Source organism: Strongylocentrotus purpuratus, unplaced genomic scaffold, assembly GCF_000002235.5.
Source record: "Strongylocentrotus purpuratus isolate Spur 01 unplaced genomic scaffold, Spur_5.0 spur5_scaffold_4, whole genome shotgun sequence".
NCBI classification, from domain to species: Eukaryota; Metazoa; Echinodermata; class Echinoidea; order Camarodonta; family Strongylocentrotidae; genus Strongylocentrotus; species Strongylocentrotus purpuratus.
In genome coordinates, this window is record NW_022145610.1 from 32,508,340 (window position 1) to 32,520,505 (window position 12,166).

Below are 12,166 nucleotides of genomic sequence, written 5' to 3' on the forward strand. Positions count from 1 at the left end.
AAACACTAATTTGCCACTGTCCACCCAATTGTTCAATGGTTCAGATTTGGCATTGTGTACTTGTGGAGCATGTGAACCATCATGTTCGGATTAGCAATTGAATCAATGACTGGTGTTATGTGAATTACAATGTAAAGTGCTCCTATAGCAGAATAGTATTAAGCGCTTTACAAATGTGTGACTAACATTTATTATTTGATGTATGTATTATATACATATATTACTGGAAGTGGGTGCTATTGTAATCTGTACATACTATCATAAAAGGTAATGGTCGATATATATTTTTTTGTTTATTTATTGATTGATTGCTTTATTTATATATATATATATATATATATATATATATATATATCTTTTAAAAAAAAATTGGGGGGGGGGAGGGGTATGTCATGGAAGAGATGGGTGTTGGAAGATATATTTTGGGTGAATATGCATTACTAGAAGTGGGAGCTATAGTCAGTACACAGGAACCGAATTACATTGAAACATTGTTATATCAGGGTTAAAAACGAGTAGAATCTAAAAAAGCGGACACCAGCAAAATGACATTTATGTCCTAACAATTTGTTAAAACAGTGTTATTAATTAAAAAGGTTGCACTGTATCCTCACAACAACTTGAAGTGAAAAAAATTGATCTGGTTGGGATATATGAACAAAAGAACTGGTTGCTATTGATGGTCTAGGGATTTATATTATTTGGATGAAGTTTCCAAGAAGTACATGCTATGACCTATGATGTACTATCCTCACAATCTTATCAGATGCAATTGGAATACATGAGTATATATTACCATAAGTGAGTGCGATATGTTTGTATTTGATATTATACATGTATACTTTACTTTAATTTAAAGTAAAGTATACTTTACTTACTTACTTTAAGTATAAGTAAGTTTTAAATATCTATTTGGGGTTTAGGTAATAGAACAGTGTACCGTTCACTTTTTGAAAGGGCTTATAACATTTATATACACATTGAAACAGATAAGGCACCCATACTAGTTAAAAGTTGTTATTTTACTTTTCAATATTCGATAAATGTCTAGATGTAATTTGCTAGTTTATGTGTAAATTTAAGAGATTGGTTTTCACTTTCTTAGGATAAAACTTATTCAAAGGCTAAATTTACTAGTACTTGGTCACAAAAGGTTATTATTCTGCTAGTTTGCAACTCAAAACCAATCCATTAAATTCCCAAGTATTTCGAGGAATAAAGTAATGATATGAAAATACCTTGCTGTTTGTTGTTTGTATGCATGTCGGTAAATTGTGACATTGTTCTCTTAACACTTCGTTTGCTTTATTCGTCTCTTCGCACGGTCGCTCATTTATCTTTACTTACTAGCTGCCAAAGGTCTGATATGAACATGATGAGAATGAAATAAAAGATGTGACAAATCTTATTCTTAATAAAGATCTTGATCCTAAATTAAGGATGCAAAGATCACGATTCTATGTATTATTTTGAACTGTTATTTTGTAACACTGGGACGGACCCTACCCACATCAAAATTCAATAAGGATAATATAGGTTTTCCCGCTGAATTACATATTTTATCACTCTATTCAATTAAAGTGCATTCAAATTCACGCATTGTCGTCTTACGATCAATATCGGTATTTCAAGTGATTAATATGATCAATTTAAAATTTGATTTTGGTTTCATCAAAAATATACCAAATAAAAAGTCCGAAGACTAACAATACTTAATGCACATTGTATCATATAAAAATGCATTAAAACCGTAGATTTAAATATTCAGTTATAAGTTAAAGTAGGAAAACCATCAGGAAAAAAACATGATTGTAAATTATAAAATGTTATATTAATATAAATAAGACATTATAATGATATCGATTAAAATTGAAAATTGATATATTAATGTGAAGGATGAACTTACCTTATATTTAAAGAAAATCATGGTGATTATCACTTTGTCAGTAAATTGAGAAAGAAAAAGAAAGAGTGAAATAGAGAAAGAGGGGAGAGGGAAAGGAGAAAGATAGACAAAATTTGAAAGAGAGTGAAAAGGGAAAATAGGGATGAGAAAGATGAGAGGTGAGAGAAAGAGAGAAAAAAGGAAAGGGACTTCAATTCATGACAAAACAATGTAAGCAAAGGAACGAGAATTGAGTTGATTCAGACTTGTCAAGCATTGTAAAAAATTTAAAAAATGCACATAATACGAAAAAAGTAAAATTAAACATTGAAGCCCCCTCTGCACTACTTATATACTTATAGCTACTTGCTCCCTCTATATAGCAGACAATGCTTAATCGTTGCATGTTGGTCCCCCATCATGATCCCCCTTTTCTTTCGTTAATCGAGAGCTGATTTGATGAGATAATAACCTGTCGGTGACCTTGCAGGAAGGTCTAATACCCCTGGCCAAACTAGTGCAGACGGGCCTTATTACGAATGCCATTATGGTATTGTTATTATAATACAGTGCGTCCCGGAAAAAACGAAACCGAGAATTATCGATGTTTTATCATAACTTAATCATCACAATTATAATTAATAAAGGACACATATTTGTAAAGCTTAGTGCCTCCTCTTTCATTTGATGCAAAATTCATATGATGCATATTTCACGCATGAGTGATTAAAAGCAATTCGAAGAGAGGGAACCAAAAAGTCATTTGGCGGACGGTATCTGAATTCCAAAGAGAAAATCACATTTCTAGAAAGTTCAGTTTCTGCCCTTTCATATGACACGGTTTATTGACACCTTAATCAGGGCAAATGAGCAAGGAATAACAAAGTTCTGTTTGTTTAAAGTGATGCTTGCATTTCCATAATTTGAATAAACGAATTCGTTTTCGCTGGATGCCTGCCGTAGCAACAAATAGAGTTGACAAAAGACTTAACTCCGCTTCGTTGACGATCAGTCATGCATCAAGCCTTTCGTTTTCTTCGACGAATTTCCCGGGTTTTGGACAGCGTATGCTTCTGAATATGAACCCACGACCGTAAGAGGCGGAGACTAGAGGGAATAAAGACTCATTCCCCATCGAAATAATGGAAACTATTTTATATTATTGGGCAGATGCCCGTGGGTTATCAGAAGCATGTGCTGTCGAAAAACCCAATGTAATGTGTATTTACTTCAATATACGATATTGTTTTTTATAGCATCAATGATTTTCTATATTTCAAAGCAAAGAGATTCATCAACAACAAAAATGAAAGAAAAGAATATTCAGGCAGCGAGGTAGTCTCTTTGTAATAATTTATATCTTATTTGATATCATTAAATGACTTAATTACATTACAAGGGTATTAACCAATCACAGACGTACAATTTGTGTACAGCTATAATTAATGTATGAAATTAAGCTTTAAAAACTTACCTGACTGTGAGGTGGTCGAGAACTCGGAATCAATGACACACATCCTGTAAATGGACAAGCAAAGAGTCTCTTTATTAGTATTAACCAGTAACTGACACAGTACACATAACTGACACATAATAATGCTGATAATCATGGAGATCATGCATTCCCCTTAAAGGTAATACAAAGTTTTGGGAAATTTTGAAAATTGGGTGGATAGTGATTCTTTACAATTTGGAAAGATTTGGATGCCCCTGTGGATGTATTATAAGCACTAGAAAATTTAGCCTCTAAAACACTTCTGCTTTCGAGAAAAATTGAATTTAAAAATTTACCGGTGCTCCCGGTAAATTTTGATAAATTTCAAATAGCGCCCACAGCCGTACAGTGGTAGCTGCAACCATGACAATCTCAGAATATGTAGATGTGATATATAACTTCCAAACGAGAATAGCAAATTGGTCGATTTTAGTCAAGAAATATTGTTGTATAGCTTAATTAATATCTTGACCTTGAGAGGGAGCTATACAACAAAAAGAGTGTATTATTTACAATTTCATTACTTTAAACTCGATTTCAACGACAACGATCACTGAATATTGTAGGATCGCATATGCTTCCAATATGTTCATTTGAACCAAATTCATGACCCCATACCAAAACTTTGTATTATCTTTAACATGTCAATTTATAAAATATAAAACAAGTAAATTTGCCCTTTAAAAACCAACTGCCACAGCCCACAGTACAATGTAGCTGAAACTCTCAACATTTAACACAGGTAAATACCTGACCCAAATACTTAAACAAATAAGTAACAGTCAATATAAAACTCATGTAAAGCAACTAATTCACAAAGTTGGATAAACCAACACACCAAGCTAGGTTTAATGACCTTGACCTATATATCAATACTTAATTCCTGTTCAATAAACTATACCTTTAACTTTTACATTGTAATATTAAGACAAAGGACAATGCAAATATCCTAATAACATAAACTTAAATAGGGCTATCCTGGTTCCCCCTTTTCAAAGTAAGCACATATTATAGAATGAATAATGAAACTAACAATATAATAACAATGGAACAAAGAAAAAATACCTCTGCTTTAAAATATCCCAAGACCAGAGACATTGATAAATCCTGGAAACTATAAATCTCTTTAGATCTGCATCAAATACAACTTTCATCAACCAATCCAATCCAAAAATTTATCTTCCATACTTTTCTTGCTTCCAAACAAACTCCAATAATCTCCTGGTCTAACCCTAAACACTGCTCTTACTCTTATTATTCCATATCAATTTAACATGCAACAATATTATTTTTTCATAGCAATCTGCAAAATGAGAAATAAGGCGTACAATGATAGAGGGCGCTAGAAAACCACTAATGGCTAAATTCCAAAGTTCAATCATCACTGTTACTAGTTAAACGTGACATAATTAATATCCTTTTTAATAGCAACCAAAATACAATCAATATGCAATGCTTTTAAACACTCAACTTCTATTATAAGCACTTCTTTTCTATGCTCCCTATATTTCTCACTGACCTCGTTCCTGAACCAAGACCTATACTCAATCACATAAATTAGAGCTTATTAACCCTGGTCCTGGTCCTCGTCCTGGGACCAGACCATTAGCGCGCACGCACTACACCCAATTTTGGTACCGCATTCAATGACCATGTACTACAATGTAAATGCATATACCAAATCATAACGCTAATCATCACTCATGTTAACATTAAATCCTTGCTTTCGATATAATCATATCAACCCACATGATACATCAAAATAATCACTGAAATCGTTCTGACACAATGCAAATAATTATGTACATAACAAATATTTAGCATAACAATATCAATACTTATAATACTAATCATAAAAGTGGCTCAAGTTTGGTCGACTCACCTGTAAGACTAAGAGGGACAAGCAAATATAGTACCGGCTTGTCTCAGCACTCCGCCCTCTACTACAGGTTGGTTGCTACAGGTTGATTTCCTAACCCTTACATGACATTCAGCCTTTTCACACAGGGATAAAATTCATCGTAGACTATCTAGAGCTGATTAGTTTAAAGCTGTTTTACTAAACAGCTTTAAAGAAAATGTTACCTTTGTGAACGTCGTTTATACGATGTTCGGACAGAGTACGCCGGTCAGAGCAGGCTGCAGATACGAACAGGCGCGGATCCACGGGGGGGGGGGGGGGGGGCCGACAGGCCCGGGCCCCCCCCTGGGTTTTTTTTTGGGGGGTTAATAAAACAAAAATTAAAAAAAAGGTTTTCGGGGTCAAATACCAAAAACAATTATGCATACTACCCCCCCCCCCCCCCCCCCCCCCCACTGAACGAGATATCGGTAGGCTCGATTTCCACATTTTAGGGGTCATATACCCATAAAAGTGATGCTCCACTACCCCCCCCCCCCCCCCCCCCCTGAGCGAGATATTGGTCGGCACGATTTTCACATTTTCGAGGTCAAATACGAGAAAACAAATTATGATCACTACACCCTACTGAGCGTTTAGCAGTGAATCTCGAACGACCGCACCGAAATTTCCTGTGTGTGAATGATGTTGTATCTAAAGCTGATTAGTTTAAAGCTCTTAATTTAAACTAACGAGCTTTAAAGAATTTTACCCCTGTGTCAAAAGGGGGATATTTGTGTGTCATTCTTTGCTTGTAAATTGAGAGTGTTATTTGAACTGCAATATCTCTTTATCGAAGAAATATTCAAAGCTAATAGGCATTATAACGACAGAACCACTTAACAAACGGAGCAACATTTGTTCTTGTGATTGGTACACTTTAAGCAGGATAGATATTCAAGTCCACCGAAGAGATCGACACCAGCAAAATAGACCTTACACCGACTGGCCAAAATTCCCGGTCAAAATTGTGTCGGATTTTGGTCGGTTTGGAGTTGGTCTGGCGGTGTGACTGGGGTGAGGAATAAAACTACGTTTCACTTTCAAAAAGTTAAATGAGATCTTGAACCTATTTTATAAAAATTTACGATGAATTCACGTTGTCAAGTAGTGACCTCAAATAAAAAAATAAAAAAAGTTTTAATGTGAAGCACTGTAGATTCCTATCACAAATGTCTTTACTATGGTTCTAGGACACCTACCCCCTGGACATCCACCCCCTAATAACCACCCTCTAGGACCACTTCCCCCAGGACAAGTACATCCCGGACAACTACCCCAGGACAACTACCCCTCGGACAACTACACCCTATAGGACAACTAACCCCCGGAAAACTACCCCGGACAACTACCCCCTACGACAACCATCCTCTAGGACAACTACTCCCCGGACAACTATCCTAGGGGTAGTTGTCTGGGGGTAGCTGCCCTAGGGGTAGTTGTCTGGGGTTAGTTGTCCGGGGGTAGTTGTCCTGGGGGTAGTCGTCCTGGAGGGTGGTTGCCATAGGGGTTAGTTGTCCTAGGGGGTAGGTGACTGGGGTGGTTATCAGGGGGGTGGATGTCCAGGGGGTAGGTGTCCGGATACGCTTTATTATATAAAGGGTGCCTTAAAATAGGAGGAACCTATAAGTCAATCTTGACTAGTGGCCGTTTCCCTGGTCCGTCCATGGAACGATCCGAATTAGATCCCAAGTCCCGTATGTAGGAAGGTCGGTCTCATATATGTGGATAACAGAACGATGCAGTCAGACGTTTGTTCCTACAAGCACTAAAAACACAAATACACATCCCCTACCTATCCACGTAACGCGCCCACGCACTATGGGGCAGTGTAATTTTGAGGTATCGTGGGCAAGTGGTTACGTCGCCGGGGCTGTGGATCAAATGGTTCAGGGTTCAAATCCTAGCCGCGACAGACAAGATCGGTAGTTTACCTCTCCGAACTTGAAGTAGGCCTAAACACTTACCATATGCTAACTCATACTATTTTTGTTAAACAAACACAGAGAATAATTCATTGTATATCCCTATATTTTCAGGAGTATAGTGCAAAGATCATGAATAGGAAACCTTACGACTTTGGCAAAAAGCATCTATTTTGGTGATCCATGTATATAGGACATAATCTGACCATCAATACTCTGGCCTACACAATTGTATTATGTGATGACATTGTATCTCCAATAGCTTTGCTTTTGAAGAAGCTAGTCTTTTCGTTTGCCAATCAGGCTTGATTGAATGTTTCCTTGCTTTATATTAACCAAAAACGAAGAAAATATCAATTTTATGATAGAATTATGCAACATATAATAAAGTGACAGCTATGGCCTACAAACTTTAACTATTGGATGTACATGTTTACTCTATAATAGGTATTGCTTTCAAAGAACCTAGCCTTTTTCACATGTCAATTAAGTAATATTGACTGCCTTCTGGGCAATACGACATATATCGCCCGAACCGAAGGTGAGGATGATATATGACAAGTCGTATTGCCCTGAATTAGGCAGTCAGTATTACTATTATTAACCACATCAGACATCTAGAGCAAACAAGAAACTCTTACTATCTTATACTCTTAAATTATGTAGGCTACACAGGGTCTCCTAGCATTAAAAGTTGCAAAAACATTGTCAAACCAGCACTGTTCATCCAGTGTTTGACAGATTTTCGATACACTGCAAACAGTTTGCCTAGGGTGTGATTGTTACGTCACAAAGAGTTCGCGCAAAGTGCGCATTTAAGTAATATTGACTGCCTTCTGGGCAATACGACATATATCGCCCGAACCGAAGGTGAGGGTGATATATGACAAGTCGTATTGCCCTGAATTAGGCAGTCAATATTACTATTATTAACCACATCAGACATCTAGAGCAAACAAGAAACTCTTACTATCTTATACTCTTAAGCTTTTGACAATGTTAATCATTCTTTTCTTTTTAAAACGTTGGAAATATTTGGGTTCAAAGATACATATATAAAATGGATTCGCACACTATATCACAATGCATGTGGTAGTGTTATGAATTATGGATGGCTCTCAGAAAATTTCACAATTGAGAAAGGTGTAAGGCAAGGATGCCCACTATCAGCATTGTTATTTATTATTACTGCAGAAATCTTAGCGCTAAAGGTGAATCAAAATAAAGATATTAAAGGTATACAAGTTCTAGATAAAAATCATGAAGGACTTGAAACAGAAATTAAAATTGCACAATATGCAGACGACACGGTAATGACACTCAGTTCACTTGCGTCAGTGAGACATGCAATGGACGAAATAAAAAAAATTGGCAGATATGCTGGTATTTTGGTGAATTGGGATAAATCGAAAATAATGCAGCTTTCACAAAGATGTGATGCAAATGAAATTGAAGGATTGGCTTTTTCAAACGATCCATTTAAATTTCTTGGGATTTATGTAGGGATGAATATAAAAGAAGTAGAAACACTAAATTGGGAAGAAAAAATTGACAAGATTAAAAGAATTTTAGATTTGTGGAAAATGCGTCATCTGACGTACTACGGGAAAATCACAGTTATAAAGATGCTAGCTGCATCACAAATAGTATATGTGGCTACTGCTGTTCCAGCACCCAAAGATGCCATCAAAAGAATTAATAAGTTATTATACTCCTTTTTGTGGCGCTCAAAAACAGAAAAAATAAGAAGAAATATTTGTATTAATGATGTTACAAGTGGGGGGTTGGGAATGATTGATCTGGAAGCTAGAGTTAGTGCATTGCGTCTTTCATGGATAATGAAATATTTGAACTGTCAAAATACCTCATGGAAAACATTGTTTTCCTATTGGATTGACAAGGTTGGGGGAATACCCTTATGTTTAGAATTTAACTGTCACAAGAAAGACATGGAAAAATTATGTAAAACAGCAAATTTGCCATATTTTTACTTTGATTTGCTTTGTACATGGTCTGAACTAAAATATGTAAATATTGAGGGGACGAATAACATAATGAGAACGATACTATGGAATAATAGTAATATTAAAATAAGGAACCGAATGCTTCATTTTAAGGTGTGGGAGAGAGGAGGAATAAAAAGAGTACACCATGTTCTTAATGACGGTCGATGGAAAAACTCTGACGAAACTGCCCAAAGATATGGGTTACCCAAAATGTTATTTGCTTTTAAGTTTGCTATGTTGAAAAGGGCTTTCCCCTTGGTATGGTTGCGTAAATCACAAGATGTAGAACGTGATGAAGTAATTGATTTACAGACCATTGAGATTTCGACAGGGGATATGATAGATTTGTCAAAACTTAATACGAAAATAATATATTCACTGATTGTGCAAAAAAATAAGAAAAAACCATATATTTTAAACGCATGGCAACAACGACTACACTTACATGCGGATTTTAATTGGTCATCTGTTCTACAGTTTAAATTTCATGTTGTACGGAATAATAAAATCAGAGAATTTAACTTTAAACTTTTGCATATGATTTTACCATCACGATACAATTTATGCAAATGGAAGATCTTAGATTATAATACATGTGAGATATGTAATACGCCAGAAACCACTAAGCATATGATGTTGGAGTGTGAAAACGTAAGATTGTTTTGGAGAATTGTTTCAGGTGTAATCTTCAATTTATGTGGTCTAAATATTCAGATGACTGAACAGATTTTAATACTTGGTTATGAAGTTGAAAACTCAATTTGTCATTTAGTAAATTTAATAATAAATTTTGCTGAGTATGTAATATATAGAAACCACATAAAGAATTTACAATCATTTAATAGAACACATGCGAGAACTCTATATCGTAGTCTTAAATATGAGTTGACATTTTATTTGAACTGTAAAAGTATTAAAAGAGAAAATAACAATATGGTACAGAAATTAATTGAGATGCTGTAGACAACGAAAACAGATGTACTCATGAACAAACTAATGGGACGTTGCAATATTTTATTTGTTTATGATTGTATATGAGTTGAATTTGTTTATTTGAAGGAAAAGAAACAAAAAGGAATGTCAATTTGAATAATAAAGTTCCTCTGATTGAGGTTAAAGAGAAAAAAAAATCTTATACTCTTAAATTATGTAGGCTACACAGGGTTTCCTAGCATTAGAAGTTGCAAAAACATTGTCAAACCAGCACTGTTCATCCAGTGTTTGACAGATTTTCGATACACTGCAAACAGTTTGCCTAGGGTGTGATTGTTACGTCACAATGGAGTTCGCGCAAAGTGCGCATTTTCTAATACACGATGCGCGATGTAAATTACAATAGCTGATGCGCGATGTAAATTACAACTGGCACTACATTATTGCGCACTAGTTTAACACGCATTTTGCCATTGACTTTTCAGAGCGGGCTAAAATATTTGTCCATTGACTTACTGTATAACCTATATTGCCCGCCAAATTACACACAAATCCCATTGACTCTTCTGAGCGGGGTAAAATATTTGCGCATTGGTTTTCTATATAACCTATATTGCCCGCCAAATTACACACAAAATCCCATTGACTTTTCTGCGCGGACTAACTTATTGTAATTTTGTTGACTTATCCATCAAAACCTTGAGGGCAATACCATTTAAAAATTGCCCTGCTCAGATGTCTGATACGGTTAATAATTTCTTATACACGATGCTCGATGTAAATTACAATAGCTGATGCGCGATGTAAATTACAACTGGCACTATATTATTTCTCATTGGTTTAACACGCATTTTGCCATTGACTTTTCTGAGCGGGCTAAAATATTTGTCCATTGGATTACTGTATAACCTATATCGCCCGCCAAATTACACACAAATCCCATTGACTCTTCTGAGCGGGCTAAAATATTTGCGCATTGGTTTACTGTATAACCTATTGTGGCGGCCGCCCCCGCCTCCGTCTTTAACCTCGACCTCTACGTCGGGATTATTCTCATTCCCAGCTGGGAAAACTGATTCTTTATATCTGTCAGGATATTCGTCAGCCGACATCTTATTTACGATGTCCGAGCGGTTAAAGTAAATTAGGTCTTATATTTTATTAGAGGAAAGACGGGGGAAGCTACAATACTTATTTAAGTTCGTTTCGTCGAAATATACGACTATGACGGAGTACCAGTTAAGAAGAAAGACAAAGTGTTTATAGACTCATAAGTTTCAAGACAAAAGTAAATGGTCAACTTTTATTAATGCATGTACTTCAAATATTTACATCTTTATATCACCACTGTCACAAATACCTTGTGCTCATAGTTATACTTAATGAATTTATATGATTGTCGTTCTTATATTCGAATACATGTAATAAAGTGAAGGGCAATGATTCATTGGGATTTATGGGACTTGGGAGTTTTCCGTCTTAGTTTAATTCTATAGCATCATATGGGAAGAGGTGGACTTAGCATATTCCTGCGTAATAATAATGGCATATTAATTCCAGCATCTGAATTCCAGCGTCGACTTGGTTCTGTACCTTCATATTCCAGTTGTAAATACGTGTAGTTCCTTAGATGGGAGAATTTCCAGGGAGGGAGAGAGAGCTTGTGTGTGGTTCCGACATTCGAGCGCCCAATTCCAAGTTAAGTCCTTTGGGGGGGGGGGGGAATTTCCAGGGAGAGACTAAATAGATATTATCCCGACGAGCGCCCAATGCCAACTCTTTGCGTTTCAGAAATGTTACGGGTTATAAAGGCATAATGCGGACGTGGGGGAAATCGATGCGCTAAGCGATCTTGGAAAGCACACGCGCAGCGAAAATGGACTTAATATGAAGACTGTGCTAGTTCAGAGCAAAATTTCTAAGTGAATCTCTTATTTTACCATTAATTAAATACCACACTCTAAATGACATATCAGTTGCAATTAATATTAACAAGATACAATGTTTAAACAACTTTCCATC